The 19,625-nt window shown below is 39.2% G+C and overlaps 1 protein-coding gene across 10 annotated transcripts in view; it reads left to right on the top strand.

Annotated features, from left to right (window-relative positions):
* INPP4A (inositol polyphosphate-4-phosphatase type I A) overlaps positions 1 to 19,625 on the top strand; it is a 113,491-nt gene that overhangs the window by 9,268 nt on the left and 84,598 nt on the right. Inside the window, exon 1 of one of the 10 annotated variants that reach the window (XM_066176555.1) lies at positions 16,586 to 16,600. The exons of the other annotated variants lie outside the window; for them this stretch is intronic. The gene's annotated coding sequence lies outside the window, so the exon portion shown is untranslated. Of the gene's footprint in view, positions 1 to 16,585; positions 16,601 to 19,625 lie in introns of those variants that run through there. 10 annotated transcript variants of the gene reach the window in all.

Below are 19,625 nucleotides of genomic sequence, written 5' to 3'. Positions count from 1 at the left end.
GTAATGTTGTGTGCCACTGGGAGGAGGAGAGCTTCAGTTTACCTAAAATGTTGCAAGAGCTTGGGTATAAAAAAAAGAAAATAGAGGCGTTACTGCTATAAGTAGAAGAAAAAGGTGTTACTTCTATAAGTAGGAGGAACAGGGGATTTTTTTTCCGATGGCTCCTTTTTCCTCATTGCTGTAGTTATGATTCCACTTTGGTATTAGACTAGAATTTGGATCAGTTGAAACAGAAAAGCTGTGAAGGTGCCAAGAGATATATACGTGAAGAGAAAAGGTGCTTGCAGAGCACAAGTTGAGGGGCTTGGTCTGCCTGTGAAATTATTATGTATAGCTTCTGGCAGGATTATGTATGGCTTCTAGGCACACAGACTTTAAAAGACCTTGACGTTAGTTTATGGAGAATATAGGAAAAATATAATTTATCCGTCATTTTGATGATACTGCTGGGAAGGAGATAATGGAAGACAGTCTAGAATTGTGATTGAGGATCAGAAGAACATATAGAACTGCAAGAAGGAAGACTTGAAAAAGAAAAAAAAAAAAACACTGAAACACCCCTTTAAAAAAGATGAAAAAAAAAAAGAAAAAGAAAGGAAGGAGAAATATGAACTCTGAGGGAATTTTGGTTCTAGCGAGTTAACAGAATTAGCAGTCAGAAAGTGAAAGTACGCAAAAGTAAAGAAGTTGGGAGATTTGCATTTCTCAGAAAGAAAATGAAAGGGGCAGCAGCCCTCTGCACAATAAATTTTAAAAATACTGAAATAATGTTTTAAAGGAGTACCCTCAAGGTGCTGTGTGAATTAGAAGGTCCAGTACAGAAGCTGTGTAGAATTTTTAAGTGATAAGAATTTGCTCTACATTCAAAAACAGCATGCTGAAGTATAAAAGGAAGAAAGAAAACTTAGAAGTGAAGCATGAAGTTCCCATGCTGACTGCTATAGATAGCTATATGAAAGAAAACGATTAACTGTAGCTGATGCATATAAAAATAATTTCAGTTTACATGGTTATCCAAAAATATTCTCAGCTACTCTGATTTTAGTGATGATGATTACTAATACGAAAACTTCTTTAATGGCTACCCTGTGGGTAGAAAGAAGTATGCAAATGTAATTAATTTCCAGAGAGGAAGAAAGATGACTTAAAAATAAAACTATGGTTGATAGTTGACCATGTCTTCAACAAGACATTGACACCAAGGAAATGATTTGTTATATTGTCAGTAACTCTGCATTCTGGATCTCATCTTTCCTGTTTCCGTCAGCTTCAAGATACCACTTTCTACTCCTTTGGTCTAAATGAACAGCTTTTTACTTCTGACAGGGTGCTTGGTTAGGCTGTTTGTCAAGGTGAAACACTTGTGGCTGGAAGTTTGTGTTGGAGCTGGAAGTTTGATGCGTTACTAAAATGTTGGCTTGCAATGCTTCCTGTCAGGTAGCTCTGAGTACCATGGCGTATGGGATATAAAGGGGTTCTTTTTTGTTTCCTACTGAACCAAAGGTAAGTAACATCCCACGGGGAACAACCAATTCCATCCTCCTGGAGGCTAGGCAGCCTGAGAGGTGGTTCTAGTCAGCCTCTGTCTCTGAAGAGCTGCTTCCTGACCTTCCCAAAGGCTAAGCCTTCCCAAGCTGTCACATGGGAGTCAGTCCCTTCCCCCATCCCATCTCCTGCCTCCCTGTTTGCCTTTGAACAGCTGTTGTTCCCTTTTACAAGGTGAACGGGTGTGTGTGTGTAGGAAGGGTTTGGTTAACAGTGTTTGATTGTGCAGGTGGGTAACTTAGAGAAAAGCATTTTTTTTAAGTTTTCTTTGTTGGTGGAGGTGCTTTGTAATAGAGTCTTGTGTTTAGCTGAGATTATTGTTTGCTGAGGAGAGTGAAATGATAAAATGGCGCAGGATATATTTGTGCTCTCCTGTTATGTTGTGTGTGACTGGAAATAATCTGGGTGTAGACCTGGTTTTCTCCTAAGTGATGTGTTGCACATAGATGAGAGTAGGCGCTGTGAGTAAGGTAGTGGGTGGGGTAGGTTGAAAGGAGGGTTGAAAAGGAAGATAAAGCTACATGTTTCCTTGTTATCATAGCATAGTTTTGTTGGGCTGTTCTACATGTTTTTGGGAATTGATTTGAATATTCTTCAATAAGATTTAGTGAAGTTTTCTGGGAGAAAAAGCAACTGCACCTCTATGTGTATATAGAATGTGCTTATATTTACCAAAATACCAGCACAGTTGATAACTCTTCTCTTTTTCTGGCAGCCCAGCTAAAGCCATTTTCCATGTTGCCTTTCAGGCACATCCTGCTCTTTTCTGTCTGATTTTTACACAAAGAAACTCTGCTATATGCTGTTCAGACCTGTTATTCTGTGTCTGTATGCTTCAAATGCTTAAGAAAGTCCCTTCCAAGAGACGTCCTGTCACATTCACATTTGAAAGTGATGTTTTGGTACTGATGAGTGTGTATGACATTGCATTTATCAGACACTGAATTCATCTGCAGCACTCAGCATTGGGTGCTAGCAGGGGTGGAAATGAAGGCAGAGTTTAGGCTCAAGAGGGGTGTTCCTGGCAGTAATGATCAGTGTGGAAATCCTTGAAATGACAGACATAATGAGTAAACTTGGTAAGGTGAGTGGTAGGGAAGCAGTCTCCTCTCTGAATAGGAGGGACATTAAGCTGGAGTGGGAGCTCTGTGATGTCCCCATGAAGATGATTTTCACTGGAAAACATGGTGGTGGGTAATGAGAGGGACATGCAACACATTGGAAGGCTTTGGAAATATGATATTGTCATTTGTTTGCCCTGTCAGGCTGACTGGCCTATTTTTCCTCTGGAAAGGATTTGCTAACAACTGTGTGAAAATCCTACAAATGAAGGCATAGCCCCATGTAGCAGCAGTAGTCTACCTGTTGGAGCTGGAAATTCTCTCTTATATGTGCTTGTATCTGAAATCTCTTGCTGTTTGACCTCCAGGCTTTAACTAAATTTCCATATTCAGAGCACTAGATGTTGACTTTCAGATGGAAGTGGAGACAAGTTCTCTCCTAAAGAGTCACAGAAAATCTGCTGCTGTCGGCACCTTCACTTTGCTGATAACACAGCTTTTAATATCATGCTCTTAATTAACTTGATACCCTGCTTCCATTTCTTGGTGCCATAAGAATGTTTGAAGCAAAGTGGATTTGCTCCTGACATTGGAGAACTGATTTCAGGCAAAGTTAAAAGGAAAGAGGAGGTGTGGAGGAAAAACATGCTTGCAATTTGATAACATATTAAAATCATTATTGTAAGAAGGTATTTTGTATCGAAATCAGTTGTCTTCTATATTTTTATATAAGTCTTAGATTTTAATTTGTTGCTAATGTAAAATGCAACATTTGAGATGGCATTGCACAGAGTGTCTATTTTTAGTGCTGGAGTTTTACTCTCTCAGGAACAGGGTATTTGCTTAATCATACCCTCTTGGATCTTCTTTTTTTCCCACCCTTTTTTTTCACCCATAGTTCAAATGGCTGGCTGAATATCTGTTCTTTGGATGTATCAGCATGAAATTTTGCAGATGACCACCTGTCTTAATACACGTGAAGCTGTGATCACAGTTTTCTAAACAGTGCCAGAGATGCTGAATTATGTTTGCAGTATTGCCAAATCACTTTAATCAGTCTTGACTGAAAAAAAAAAAAAAAAAAAGATGGCATGAGTCCCAGATTACTAATGTGCTTCTGTGAGTCATTAGCAGTGGTTATCTAGATGTGATTGCAAAAGATAGTTTTTACCAACACAAATGGGCCAGGGAAGGCCAATAAGGGAACTGCTATGGTGTAGCTTAGGTAGAGCCGTTTTTATGTTTTTGAACATGTAGGAGAAGAAACTTCTCATGCATTTTTCTCAACATAGTACTTCATAGCTGGGATCTGGACTACCGTACTATGATATCTGTTAATCAGACGTGACAGTAATGTCTGTTGTGTACAATGATTGTTTCTGCGTAGAGTAAACATACATCCTGTACTCTGACTTTGGGAAAGTTCTGTATTTCTGTGTGTTTTTATTTTGGTGTGCTGTAAAACTCTGGGTTTCATTTCAGATGGTAAATTTGCTCAGATTTTTCTTTTCCCTAGACAATTCTAAATGTAATTAAATGTATTGCGCTGTATGATGTGATATTTTTCTTTCTTTCAACCATCATCCCTTTTTAAGTAAAGAAAACAAATCCCACAAAGCTAATTTCATATTTTTGGATTCCCACATCTATTTATGGCTACTTGCATCGTGGAGGAAAAATGCAACACGACTCACAGGAGGGTGACACAAAAGGCTAAATGCGGCTGTTGACTGCTGAGAGTTCCAGTCCTTTTAGAATACCCCAAGAAACAGCAGAAGCAGAAACTTCACAGATAGTTCTTCAGGTATTGGGGTGGTTTTGTTTATGTTTTAGTACAAGTCACCACCTGGTTTAGAATCTACACGCTTTGCTATCCTTTGTTGTCCCTGGGTTTGTCCAAGGAATTGCTGATAGAAGGGTTGAGTGGCCGTGGATTTTCTTCATCTTCATCTTCTTCATCATCTTCACAGAGGCATGTGAAGTGTAACGCAGTTGCTGATTGTTACAGTGCAATCAATAGCGATGTTGCTTTGGGAAAAGTATGTGTTCTTTCTCAGGCAGGGTGAATGTAGGCTTTGAGGTGGGGAATTTTCTTAATGCTTGAGAAATTAAAATCGGTGCTTTCTTATTGCTCAAGGAAAACAAAGTCTAAAAATGGAAACAACTCATGATGGTAAATTAGTTTGCTGGACAGAGTTGTTGGTACCCTTGAAATTGGCTTTTAATTTCAGTGAAATAGAATACAATTGGTAACTGTCTCTTTTATAGTGTCATTCAGGAGCTCTCCAAAAACAATGAAAAGGCCGATCAAAATATTATGGTGGGTTTTTTTGTTTGGTTTTTTTGGTTTTTTGTTTTGTTTTGTTTTTTTTTTCTTTTTGACATATTGGCCACTTTCCTCTTTCAGTTTGACCTAATAATGACAGATTTGCCTAAGATAAAATTATTTGAACGTATGTTTATTTTTTATTTTTTGGCTATGGGCACAGAGACATAAGTGAGACATCTGTAGATGGTTTCCTGCTCAGAAAAGGTGTTTGTCTACATATCTGTAGGTGAGAAATATTTGCAAATATACAAACTTATATATGCATGTCAGTTCCATATACACAGAAGCTCCTAGATTTGGCTGTACAGGGTGTGTATTCAGGTAACTACAGTCAACCGAAACTTTTATAGGTAGCAGAAGATAGGATGAAAAGATGTAAATTTTTTTCAGGTTTCGGGGGTTTTTTCCCTTTAAAAAAATAATTTCAAGTTCTGTTCTGTTGCAGGAGCATAAGTAGATGGCAGTGTGCAAATGGAGCTCATGATGATAAGTGCACAGGGAATGAAGTCTACAGAAGCCCATCATCTCTGCTTATGATACCTGCCAGGACTCCAGCTGAGGGAGTCTTTGTTCTTGGCAGTTGGTGTCATTAAAAACTGTGAAAGCCAGACACTAAATTGGTCAGAACAGACCTTTTACATTCTGGCTATTTTTCTCTCCCTATGGTCTGACTTGTGTCTTCCTCTGACATCAGTGGGTGTTGGATCAAACCTTTACTTCTGTGGAAGTCATGCAGACTGGAGATAGATCATAGAATCATAGAAAGAAAAAAAACATCTGTACATTTTTGTAGCAGGAGAAGTGGGACTAGCTGACATAAAGAAAGGTGATAAGCAGTATACAGAAAAGAGAAATAGTACTGGAACTAGTAGCTCTAATAGTTTTAGATGAAAAAAGTAATTCCTTTTAAATGAATGGTGTCATGTTCTGGTTCATCAACAGAATGTGAATGCTTTAGCTCTTACAGGTCAGGTGCAAGTTCAAAGATGCCTGTTGCATCTTTGAGGAACAGAAAGCATCTTTAACTATTGTCTCCTTTCTACTTTGCAAACCTGTGGAACTGAGAAATGATTAATTATGTAATTAAACGTAGTTTAGGCGAAGTTAAGAGTTTTCTAGGTAACTGTTGGAAATGAGCTGAGACAGGATGTGCTTATTTGCATCAGCACTTGTGTTTTTGTCAAGGCTTTTGTAAGCGCACTTGTATTTGTCTGAGCTTCAGTCCAGTTGTCTGCACACTGAGAGACATGAGCCTGCTGTTTGAAGTAGGATGGGAGTGAAGGGCTGGCTCAGATTGTTTTTTCTGCAGGTTTTACTGGTATAACTAAAACCAGTCTAGCTTGAAGTGACTTGCTGGGGCCTCTACAGGTAGGCATGTTAGAATGTCTTGTAGCGAAGAGGTGAAAAATTATATGATCTATTAGTTCATTCTGCTGAAGGGTTATGGGGATAACAGGTGTGAGCCAGAGCCAAGATGAGGTCTGAAGCACCAACAGATTTCATTTGGGACTTGGGGATTGTTATTTGAAGGCAACAGATTTAGTCAGAGGAACCTGAGGTCTCTGCAAAGTTAAATACTTGTGTTTTCTTAGTGCTTCTAATTGTATCACTAGAATACTTAAAGTGGTTTTCTGTATTAAGCATGAAACAAGAGAACAGTTGCTAAGAAGGATTCCTCAAGTGGTTTACATTTTAGAGTAGATGTTTTGCTGTCACTTTTGCTTATACCTGTCAAACCCCCCCCAGAAATGTGGATCACAGATGTGTTAGGTTTTGCTGATCTCTCCTTTGGATGTGCTTATGTCCCCCCAGATTCCCTGACTTGTTTTATTCACTGCCTGATGGATTACTTCAGCCCTACACAAAGTGAAGCAATTCAGAGTTACATGTAGTTATTGATCAGTGCTTCCTAGCAGTTTTAGTTCTAAAGGGGACAGGTTTGCACAAGACATCTGAGACACTCATGACTGATAACGTGTGCTGGCTTTCTTCTCTTCCTGTGCTCAGAGGTATAAAAGTCACGCCTTGGGAAGCTGACTTCTTCCTGTTTGTCATCCAATCCTACATATTGAAAGCAGCTTGAAGTCGAGCCTTGGTGTCTTTCTTGTGCTGAGTAAGTTGTACCGGCATTGGTGAAGTTACTTGTAAGGCAGGAAGTTATCTGACTGGACTCGATGTTTTAAATAACTTCTGTTAAATAAATTACCTATAACCATAGGGAAGACTGCTTTGTCCTGGAGCATTTTTTAAAGACAAATTGAAAGGAGTTACTAGAGAGAGAAGGGGAGGTGGCTTTGCTGCTTTGCTTGTGGATGTATGGCTACAGAGGCACAGGGCAGGCGTAGTTGAGTAGAGAGTACACTGTAATGTAGCATTGGACAGAAGATGCCTTTGTCTTTTTAGAAGAAAGTCTCACATTGGTGCTGTTCTTTTGAGAGAAAAGTACTGTCCAAATGGAGGGAAACAGCTTTTTTTTTTTTTTTTTTTTTTTTTTTTTTTTTTTTTTTTTTTGTCTTTTGTGCCAACATGCATCCTTCTTTTTGCTGCTTGAACTTGATCTAAATCTTTCTGCAGTATTCCAGTCCCAGCGACTGTAATTGAGTGCAGCTACCTTGCTGCCCGTGGTCAAAACTCACCATTCAAGCTAGTTGTAAATATTGATGAGGTTTCAAATAACCCTGAGGTGAAAGTCCTTCTAATAGTGTTCTTGCACTTGAACTTTTGTGGTTCAGGTCTTCAATGTTCCCTCTGCTAAAACACAAAAGAGTAGAGATTTGCAGTGATGGTTACTTAATTTTAAGAGTCAGATCTGAGACTTTTGCCTAGTCTTGCAATATTCGCAATTGGGCATTTGAGGAAAACATTGAATATCACAGAGTTTATAATTCCTGATACACGATATACATCATAGGTGCTTTAAAACTTCTGACTCTGTCCCAGCCTTGGGCGACATAATAACAGAGGGTGTATCTTGTCTACCTTATGCTTCCTGCAGTAGTTTCATCCTAAGGTGTTTTTCTGCCTTAATTTTCTTTGGAAAACATGCCTTTCCTTGGTTTGATCTTCAGTCTCTCCATGGAGCACTGAGCTAGATGTGGATGAGTGTGTGCAGTAAGATGGGTAGGCCTGTACCTCTGTAATGGCCTCTTAAAGTATTTGCTGAACTTATCCTAAAGAGATTTAAGTTTTATTGTCTGTGTAGCTTCATGTTCTAAGTGACATTTTTTGAGAAATATATTAAAGGATTTCTTATCAATACAAGAGTTACTTATTTGGTACAAATTTTATATTGCTTAAAAGAATGCCAGGAGAAAACTGTTCCTGCTTTAACTTTTAAAGATTACACCTGTCTATAGGGATGTTTTTCAAACAGACAATTCACTCAAAATGATTTTGTGGCATATTGTATGTGTTTTAATAAATTGAAGGGTGACAAAGCAGATAGACTTGAGGAAACAGAGCAAAATGTCTACAAAAACTAGCTGACTAATTTTGTGTTTTCACCTGCAAAGAAAGATAAGTGCTTGATTATGGTGCATGTGTGCTTAAATGTTGACATTACCTTTAATTAGCCCCAAGTGTACAAGTCTCATCCTTTAGTACCCATGGCGATTGTATAGTGCAAAAATAGATTACATTGTGTTTGTTCAAACAGGCAACAAGATAAAAAATACCTAGGCGATGGAATATTTTTTTTGATGTTTAACTGGATAATCTCTGTCTAAAATAAGACCTAACAGTCTAATTACTTATCTGAAAAATAATTTTGTCTCTTTTCTTTTTTTTTTCTTTTTCATTCTTATTAGAGTGTTAGCTCTCAGGCTTGAAAGACTGAGGGAAGAGAAAAAGGGCAAACAGTAATTTCCTGAATTGTCTCATTTTTGTGCTTGCAAATGATAGTAGGGGCACTCTGGGCCTTGATAACAGTTCAGAGATTAGCTTGGAGACATGCTGCTCTGCACCAGCTGCTCTTAGTGCTCTCCCAAATTGAATACTGAGGATGCTATCTCCCATGTCTTGCTGGTATTAATTTTATGCTATTTTGTAAAGCTAGGGTTGGTCTGCTTTGGTACACGCGTTGGGGAATGTTGAGTGTTATATGAGCTAAAGACAGTTTTTCATTCTGCTGGTGCTGTTATTCTCCACAGTGATGCATTTAAGCCAGATTTGTCTTGTACTTCAGCTGTTAATGTCTTTAGTTTTTAGCAACCAGGCTGACACTGGACTACCATAGGACTGCCCTCTATGTATCTACCTTTATCTCACCTTCCTTCAGTGTTCTTTGTACTTAGAGACAACTGATGAGTAGCAGATTTTGGAGGAAAAAAGATGACCAGCCCCCACAACTTCCAAGATGTAAAAAAGCCATCCTGTTGGTTACCTCTTCCTCCTGTACTTGACATCCTGCTCTTCAAGAAGACCCTGTACTAACTAGCTGCTCAAAGTACAAAAACTGGTGTGTGGACTTAAAGAGGACAATAAAAGGCAACTGCTACAGGCAGCTTTGTTATAGATTTCAGGGTGTTGATAACAGAGCATCACAGAAAGTTTAAACTTGCGGTACCATTTTTCCTTTTTTGATGTGGCTTCTGCAGTATTAGAGGCCACAGTACCTTTCCAGGCCTGAAGCCCACGCGTTAGAATATCCTCTGGAGGCTCTGTACAGCAGCTCTTCTAGAGTTACTGACGTTTTTCTTCTTGTTGGCTTTTTTGTTGGTACCATGCAATTCAGAAAAATGGCACTAGTGCTAATCTACAGAGTGACACTTGGAGGAAGCTGTGCTGACAATAAAGAAGTATTTCTGTCATGAGCCAAAAGGCCAGGAGTTTCAGGGACAGGTGGTCCAAAACAGCATCCAAGCTCAGCCTGTCATGTGTTTTGTGTAACTGTCATCCAGCATGCTCAGGAATCTTGGAGGACTTGCATAACTCCATATTGCAGCTTCGGGAGCCAAACCTTTGAGGATTGCTTAAGGCCCAGCCAGGAGTTTCTGACTGAGGCACTGTAAACTTGCATGATATTGCTTTCCCTTTATTTCCTTGGTGTTATAAGTATTATTGCCCTTACTGCATTAAAGAGGCTAAGGAGACCTTAAATACTTCATGTGAATTAGCACTTGCTTTGATGTAAGAAGTTGTTGCCTCATGGCAAATGGTTAGTCCCCTTGAACAAGGAAGGGAGTGATTTTTGAAGCCTCTGACTAAATAAAGCTTTATTAGTTTAGTGTCTCACTTGGTTTCCCGACAGTCAGACTGAAACTTTGAGGGAGTGATGTGTTCACTGGAAAATACAATTGGATCTTTTTCCAGACTGAAACCTATAGAGCTCTTCATGGCTTTTTGGACAGCTGTGTTGGTGGAAGAGGCTTTGCTGCTGTCAAGGAGCATAGTTAACTACAGCAAAGTTTTATGTATGGGCTTAAAACTCTTCTGCCTAAATTCAGATTGAGAGGCAGACCTGAAAAAGTTTGGGTCTTTTTCCACAGAGAATTAGCAAACATTGTTTTTGTTGCCAAATAATACTTCTGTGAAGCTTTTCTGATGATCTCTTCCCAGGTCGATTTGTCTCCTCTCTCTCTCTTTACTGTCACAGCTCCCCCAAGCATTTCTCTTTGTTCTGAGCAGCCTGTCAATCAGTCGGCTCACTCTTGCCTGGGGAAATGTGTGCCTTTCTCTGCCTGAGTTCCTTCTGTCCTGAATCCACCTCTTCACATCTTTCTCCATCGGAGTTAACTGTGCTGCTTTTCCTGCCCTGCCACACTTTCCCCTCAGATGACTTGCTGTGCACTTTTGCCATCGCTTCTCCATTTCCTGCTCTCTAACCTAGTTTGCCCCATTAGTGAGTCACCACAGTGTTACATTCTTCTTTCCTTTCAGGACCATATGCTGAGAACTGCTCTCAGGTTGGTGTGTGTCTTGGTTTAGATAGGGATCTGCCAGGGAGGGTTGGAGTCTCCCTTAAAATGTAAGCCCCTCCCCCCCTTTTCCAAATTATCATAAATTTGCAATTAAAAGGCTGTCAGGCAAAGATTTTGGGAACAGGTATAGCAGTTCTTTACTAGGGATATAAAAATACTGATGATGTAGTACAGAAGAATGAGCAGACAAATAAACAAACAAGAAATCCTAGGAAAAAAACCAAAAAACCCTGACAGAGTCAGAAATACAACCTGACACCCTGTTGGTCAGGGTGTTGGAAGCAGTCCAAAGTAAGCCCTCCTGGAGTGGCAGATGTGGTTCTGTTGGAATAGAGATGGTCCCGTTGAAGAAAAAGGGTCCAGTAATGGTGAGATGGGTCCGGTCTTCCTCCAGGGATTCGGTGGTAAAACTGGATCCCTAGTGGGACTGTGGCTCCTTTTTATCTAGGCTAAGATGGTTTGGCTCCTCCTCCCTGTGTGGAGCAGCTTACAATAGTGCACTGTAATGTGTAATGTCATTGATGAGCTCCTAATGGTCCATTAGCAGAAGACATTCCCATGGAAGTAGTGAAACAATGAAGAGAGATAAGTAGCACTCCACCATCTGATAAGTGGCACTGACCCATTTGGGCAAAGATAAGCAATTCTGCTCTACCCAGATGGAATAGAATAATACGCTCTTTACAAAACCCATGACAGTGTGTTAACTGGAACTTGTATCCTGTTGATGTTAACATTGATCTTTGCCATGCTGAGAGTCTTGATTTCCCTGCTCTGACATTTCCTCAGTTTCTTATATTATCATGTAAAAAAATCTCATCAGATATTCTTCCCAGCTATGTTCTATTTTGAGCTCTGCTCTACTAGATAGCTATTTGACTTAAGCCACTGCAGCATTTCTGTAGAACTCCTGTGAAATTTTTTATTTCTTGGTAGGCCTGATTGGGGCATATTAGCACCAGCAGACTTCATCCCCTCTGTGATTTTAGAGGGAAGCAATTGCCGTTATAGAGGTGATTCCTGACAGAATCTTAAGTTAGCAACATAGTTCCTGCTAAGCTTAGGTGCTCTGAATCACACTCTGCCTGTCTTCTTGCTGAGCAAGTAGAAAATACAGTGCATTTTCTGACTCTCCTGTACATTCTTGCTAATGTAGTCTATTCATTCTCCTCATTGCATATAAGGGGTAGCATGAGTTGTAGTAATTTTCAACCTATTGAAGTGATGAGAGGTGTTGCAGAATTTTAAGGCATGACTTTATAGCTTCTTGTACTTAAATGTTCTTTTATTTCTGTTTAGCAGGCCTCATCTGTAGGAGGAATAAACAGATTTGTTCCTTTAATGAAGTATTTTAAGTTCCCACTTTTTCTTTTTCTTTTCCTTTTTTTTTTTTTTTTTTTTTTGGGGGGGGGGGTTTGGGTGTTTTTTTGGGTTTTTTTCCTTAGTGGGACATTTGTCAATGAAAACATTAACTCTATTTCATCTTTTTAGTACCAAAATTACAGGAGTTAGCACATTGGAGTAATAGACCTGAAAAGGCTTCTCTTAAAAACAAACAAACTAAAGCATCACAAGTAGGGTACAAAAAAATATGTTGCTTTCCTGTGTGGAATTCTTTTCTTTGCAAGTAAAAAATTATTATTTCCTTTTCACTTTCTTATATATGTGCTGATTGCTACCAATTTCATGCAGAGTTTGCTACTATCTGTAAAAAGGCTCAAGCATGTCTTAATTACATTTTTTAAAGCTGCAATAGTTTGTTTTTGTGAGGAAGAGCTTGGGGGAGGGAGCAGGTAGAAGAAATATGCCCCGTGTTTTTGTAGAAGAAAAAGACTTGTGTTAGCTACCTATTATAGTCTGTAAAAGTAAATTTTTAGCTTGTTTATATGAAACTGACAAAGCCTCAAATCCTTTTGAAATAGTATTTATCCAGTATTTGTGTGGTTTCAGCCTATTACATGAATTCCTAAAAAAGGCAGGTTATTTAGAAACTCTGGCCAAAACAGGTGCTGCTTAAATCTCACCCTATTTTGGACCCACTGTAAAAAAAGACGCCCATACTTATGAAGCTGGTTTAATGTGAGGATAGCTTTTACTTGTCTTTCATTTTAATGTTTCTGTTTCTTTTTCCATCTTAACTACAGCTGTATCACAATAACTGCCTGTGTATTTTAAGAGTCCTTCCACAGTTATGGGTGTGGATCGTATGGTTTCATGCTCTGTGTTCTTCCTCTTTGCTCAGCTTGCTGTCTCTGTTCACTATTCATATAATCAGCAAATGTTAAAGTACTGCAGTCTATTTCAGAAGGCCTTGCATGAAGGGTTTCTAGAATTGTTTTTCCCAAGAGAAATTAACAGAGAATTTGTGCTATTTTGGAATATAGCAATTGATGAAGTATTTTCATACTATCTATCTTTGTGGCTCTTGCTGACTTGTACTGGTGGTTTTGTGTTTATAGCCACAAGTCTGTTAGTCTTCTTTGTCTTTAATATGATTTAACAGGTTTTTGAAACCCTCAACTTGCAAAAGTGAATGTAGTTTTGAATGCACCTTTCTAGGAATGTGACTGTCATTTATTAAATAGTTCTTTGAAGCACTCTGCATTCACTAGAGTCAACCTTGCAAGATTTGGATGGGAGATAAATGGATATCTTCTTTCCAAAACTAAGTATTATCCCAGAATTACTTAATAATACCCTAAATAAAGCTTGTCCAATATTGAATGCACTAATTAGAGCTTAAGATTCAGTTCCCAAGACTCTTTGCATAATGTCAGGCAGGTAATGAATAAAATCATTACCAGCTGCTCAGTGAGGTGGGCCCTAGAAACTTGTGCCTCTGCTGAGCCTCAAACTCAATCTGCTTCATTCTCCCATTTGAAAAAAAAAAACAGAAAAACAAGACACAGCTTCCCCCCACCCTGAAAAACCTAAAATGAGCTGGGGGAAGGAAAACCAGCCTTCCTCTGGTTTGCGTTAAAAGCCATGAGGTAATCTAGAGAACAGGTAGTGAGGATAATGTGACCTCATCTCCAGGTGCATGCTTTTTCTCTATCCTCAGTTGTCTGAGATGCAAAATGCATGCCAACAGACCTGTCCTTTTCACCTAACTAATCTCTGTGTGAAGGAAGCCTTGGTTCTGTGGCCAGGCTGGAAAGGACAGCTGCAGCTCCCAGGGGTGCAGAGTGGCAGGACCTCTGGGCTGTGACCATCATCAGGCAGGTGCAGGAACAGCCATTAATTCCAAAGAGCTGAAGTGCATCACAGAATTAATTAGAAGAAGGTGGAAATGGGAGAGAGCAGGTTGATAGAAAATACTGGGTTTATTGCCTTTTTAATTTAAAAAGATAATGCCAGTAATCTAACCAGTTTAGATTGGTGCAGTTTAACTATAAACAAAAGGTTGTATGTTAACATAAAATTCAAGGACTCAAAGTCTTTTCTCAAAACATTGTTTGATGCTAACAGCTGTAATCTCTGGTCTCACCTTAGTCATCAAGCCATCCCATGCCAGAGACCTTTTACTCTACTAGAAAGTGCAAATAATCTAAACATACAGCAGTATAGTAGTGCATGCTTATGGATTATACTCACATGAAACATGTGATAAACACGTGAAACTCACTGAAAGGAAAAACAGAAACCCATCACAGCACTGATATATCACCTGCTCTTCCAACAGGTACATTGAAAAAGATGTCATGTCTGATGGGTCTCTTTGGGGTCTGTATTTTTATGTACCTGCCAGAAAAGAAAATCATTTATTTAATAAGGAGATTCTGAATCTATTCTTTTTTAAAATCATTATTACTTGTCTACTTTTACCATCTCTGTAGGTTTGCTGCTTTGGAGTTGACTGTTCTTAGAGTAAGACATGTAGCCTTTGACATAAAGGTTTTTTGAAATCCCATTAGGAACACCACGGTGCTACTTTTAGTGAGCTTTTTCTGTGACCTAATTTTAGGAAAAATCCCAAATGATCTCAAATCAATTAAGTTCTGAATGTCAAAATTTAGATTAATCATGAAAGAAACATTTCCATTATCAACACTTTTAATAAGCTTTTCCACCTTGGGCTCCCTGCTGGATGTGCAACTCAGCATGTACAGTACCATTGTCTTTGAGTGGTGCTATTGATTATTTGGTGGCATTAATCTGGGGAATAATTTCCAGTGTACCACAAATACATAATGACTTAAAAGTTGTGAGCTTGCAGATAACTCTTTATGATTGGATTGTTTTCTAATGTTTCTAATAATTCCTTCTTTTGAAAGAGGAAAAAGAATTTTGATAGAGAAGAAAAATGGTTTGACCCTGTGGCCTTTAAATTTTTTTTTTTGATGGATCAATTTACATTTGGGGACCCTCCCAGCATTTTGTGAAGTGCTGTATTACACTGTACTAAGAGCAGGACTTTTTTTTTTGTGGGTTTTTTTTTTTTGTTTGTTTTTTTGGTTTTTTTTTCACAATGGAGGCAAAGAATGCCAAAAATAGGAATAAGAGAAAGAGGCCTGTAAACATGTCTAGGTAGGCAGTTACTTTTCATGGCCTTACTAATTAGATGATGATCAAAAGATGATTTCCGTGCTGGAAAGAGGGGCTGCTTAACTTACGAGGGACTACAGATGAATTGGGAGGACAAGAAAAAGCATTAGAAATCTGTGGTGCAACCACAGAAATCTCACATTACAGCTGCTCTTTCGTTGTGGAAATGAGGAGTAAATTTTATAACAAATGCTGCAGGAATAGTCATCAAAAATGTCCAGCTTTGCATTGACTCTTCCATGGTTTTGATTTGTTTTCCCCAATGCAGCAGATGGTACTGGGAAAACAATAAGTCTTTGCGTTCACTTTGTCCAGCACTGACAATGGTTCTTTCTGAGGCATTTGAAGAACTTACCAGTCATAGGCCACCAGCATGAGATCTGAAGTCCTGCATTGTGGAGACAACAGGAAAAACTTCAGTTTGAAAATGTTTAGAGTATATTGAATGAGCAAAATGAGTGGATTTAGAGAATATCCATCAGAGTATAGAATTTTGTTAGACAATGTGAAGAACTGTGATGTTTAAGTCAGACAGACTTGCCTCAAAATGAGTTTATGCCTGTGTTTGTTTGGGTCTTTTCTTAGGATTCACAGGTCAATATTCAATTGAAGTGATTGTATGAGTGCAGAAAATGAGCATGCTGGTTTGTAACAGAAGGGCAGTTGTGCATTGTATAGAAAAATAAAGACTGTTTGGAATAACAAATTTTTGTCTATATTGATAGAACAGATTTTAATGTTCTTGGAAGCCTGGGGAGACTGGATGTGTTCTGGCATACTTTCTCTGTTATCCAAACTGAACCCTATGGCATGGATGTAAGATTTGAGATGACAGATTCTTCTGCACTTGTCCTGTATTGGGATTTTTTTAGGAAAAAGCTGAGTTCTGAATATAAAGGGAATAAGAGTGGGCACACAGTAATTGCAAATGGTGCATTGCTTGATTATCAGGTTTAATGTGTCATTAGGGTCTTGTTGACCTTTTCTGTCGATGCAAAACATGGGCAGATGTTAGCATTAGAGGGAAAAAGAGAGCAGAAGTGGATAGATGTGAGCAGGCCGGCTGCCAAAAGATCAGCTGACACTGTGCTGACATCAAGTGCAATCTGGAGAGTCCTTCTTACCCAAGCAAGCCTTTGCAATGTATCGTTGTCTGTATGTGCAGGAACCACAGCAGTGTCTGTAAACCAGTCTCTCATCTGGTCAGTACACGTTTGTTGCTATGAGATATATTGTCCTTGTCTTGTTTAGGCTGATTTCTCTGATCTTAGTCTCTGCAGTTTGTTGTTTCATCTGCTGAGAACAGACAATTAAGAGGAAATGGGCATTTAGGTTGCCTTTTGCATTTTCACTGGATTTGCAGAAGTACTTCTCTCTGAGATCTGCATGCAGTGTGTTACTGACAGCTTGTCACTTTATTTTCTCTTCCCATTGCAGTCTATGTAGCTTTGGATTGTTAGGGAGTAATAAAAAATACATTTTATGTGGATCATAGCTATAGCAGTAGCTTGAGGAGGTGGTCTCAGTGAAGAGATGTACTTGTGTGAAGGAAATGGTTTCCCACAGCCTCTTGTGGGTTGCTTTGCTAACTGCTTTTTAGAAAGGACTGCAACATGCTACCAAGTGGTGAATGATGTAGTGAAGGTAAAAAGTTCAACCGCTACAGTGTGTCCTGCTGTTTATCTCCAGAAACCTTGAGATAACTGTGCTAAGTCCACATCATCCTCTTCCCTCCCCCCCATACCCTATCACTAAAGATCTGCTTTCATGTGTGGCTTCTTCTGTTCGTTGTCTGTGCAGGGTAAAGATTCTGGTTCTGACATTTTTCCCAGCAGGAGTCTTAATTTTCCTGAGAAGCAAACAGGGCTTTTGTCATGGCATATCAAAATACCCATGAAAGGTAATTAGACCTGCTTGTGAGATGCATCGGTAGGGAGGTCTGATAGTATGGTGAGCACTGAAATCTAGTTTCTGCATTTTGCTTTGCTGTGGACATGTGTCAAGTCAGTTAGCTGTGTTTGTAAGATAATGCAAAAAATATTTATCTTCTCAACTTCTTTGCCTGTATGTATTTTCAAAATATGTTCTCCTTTTGCAGTGGGTGTCTTCTACTGTGTGTGTGCATAGTGCTCACTTCCATGTGTGGCTGCTCACTAGTACTTTAGAAAGTATTATAATGCCCATATCAATGATAAAGGGAGTATGAGCCTGTTCAGGAAATTCACTCTGCTTTTCCTCTTGAAAACATGTGTCAGTGCTCCTCAAAAATTAGTATCTCTGAACTCTTACCTTTACACAGGGCTGAGAAAAACAAGATTACGAAACATTAGGATGCAGCAGAGACTGTAGCTGTTGGAAAGACGACTGGAAAGCAGGGAGGGTGAGGGTGGAAGTAGGCACTGTGGATATTGGCAGTGGTCCTCAATCTGCTTCTGTTGCCCTTCTGCATCAGAAGCCAGCTCTATCCTTGAAGAAAATGAATGTTGGAGAGATTTTTTTTCCCCTCCCCACCCCCAGACAATATAACCTAAGAAGAATAAGGCTCAGAAACAGGATTAGAGGTTCATGTTCTCGGTAAGGACAATCTGAGCTTTCATGAGAAAGCAGGTTAATAAGAAATCTGACAATCTCGAATAGCTGTGGGAAATAATTTCCACCATCACTGGCTTAATTATGACTTCAAAAAAAAATTCCAAACTAACGAATTCCTAGAGACAGGGAGGTGAGGAGGAGGAGCAAGATTCTTGAGCCTAATACCATGTTGAATAGGTACTATAGAAAAGCCTTTACTTGCTTGTTACCTAAAGGTAAAGAAGGAAGAAGAAGGAAGAAACATTATCTGTAGACTGTAAAGAGTGTATAAGTCTACACTGCCTCTTAATGCAGAATCTCTTGCAGCAGCGTTTAGTTCAGTAGACTGTACTAAAGTTCTGGTCAAGATTTCATCCACATCTGTGTATGTTTACTTTTGTTGGGTTTTCCCACTTTTCCACCCTTGACCCAACCCCTTTCTACTGCAGAAGGTCCAGCAAAAAAGACTCATCAATTAAACAACAGGAAGCTGCTGCCTACAGCAGCTAAATCACATCTGATTTGTAGATGATGTCATTTGCAGCTGAAGCAAGTATATGCATATTACACCGTGGGTGCTCACTCTTAGTGTGTTTTATCTCTTTGAGGCCTTTAACAGCTCTTTTCTTTCAGCCAGCTTTGATCCAGATCTTTACTCTTAGCTGGACAGCAGCACAAAATTGAATGTAGATACACAATTGCATGCCATATATTTTGAAGGAGACAAAAACCAGAACTCCCCACCTTCCAAGAGAAAAGAAACTACCATCCTCCAAACCCCCAGACATGTGAAGTATCATCCAGTTTAGTCATCTTCTCTGCCTTTGTCATGGATGACATTTGGATGATGTTTGTTTTCCTGATTAAAATCTCAGGGGTCTTGGTTTGGTGCTTTGTTGCTGCTGCTGGTTTTTTTGTGTTTTGTTATTTTTCCCTGACATGCTGTGATTCTTAGCATTCTCTTACCAATTCAGGCATTTAAAACATGAAAATGAAGCCTTGGAAGCTTGACAGGAGCAAATATTCACCATCATTAGTAAATTGGGGGAAAGGAGGGAATTCAAAAGAAGATTTTCCAAGTGATAGAATACTAATGGTTTTAGGGGAAAGAATTTAATTCAGTGTGTCTTCCTAGATACCAGCTATTCTCTATTCCCCTTGTTTATTCTGTCTCCATGACCATGCTTCAAGGATTGTTTTGCTCAGCTTGATTCCTTCTCATCTCTTGATCCTTGCCAAGGCAGTGTTCTTGACTGCTTTGGGATACATGGAGTAAACATTCACCATCAGTAGTACAAAGTTTATTCAGCAGTTTTAACAGCCAGATACAGTCATGAAGAGTGCTGCACACATACTTGGATTGAATGGGCAGGGGTACCTTTCATTTTACTGGGCTTTGAAAAAGAAGGAGTTCTTTAAAATAACAAAACACACAGACCCATGAAAGTCATGCTTTGATAATATGCAAATGCAAATCTGTTTAGCTGGGTGGTAGCCAACTGGACATTCACTGAGTATGAGCAAAAATGTTCAGCTGTAAATGCTTTGACATAAACCAAGTGCTTTTTCCCCAAGCTAATCTGGGATGTTTATATGAGTGGCTGTTAAGCAGATCTACGCATTTTAGGGGCATCGTTCCTTCAGCCAGCATCTTCT

This window comes from Chamaea fasciata, unplaced genomic scaffold (assembly GCF_029207755.1).
Source record: "Chamaea fasciata isolate MVZ Bird 193981 ecotype frontalis unplaced genomic scaffold, bChaFas1.0.hap1 SCAF_2, whole genome shotgun sequence".
Classification (NCBI taxonomy): domain Eukaryota; kingdom Metazoa; phylum Chordata; class Aves; order Passeriformes; family Sylviidae; genus Chamaea; species Chamaea fasciata.
The sequence above is the reverse complement of the archived record's forward strand: the minus strand, read 5'-3'. Positions and strand labels throughout refer to the sequence as shown.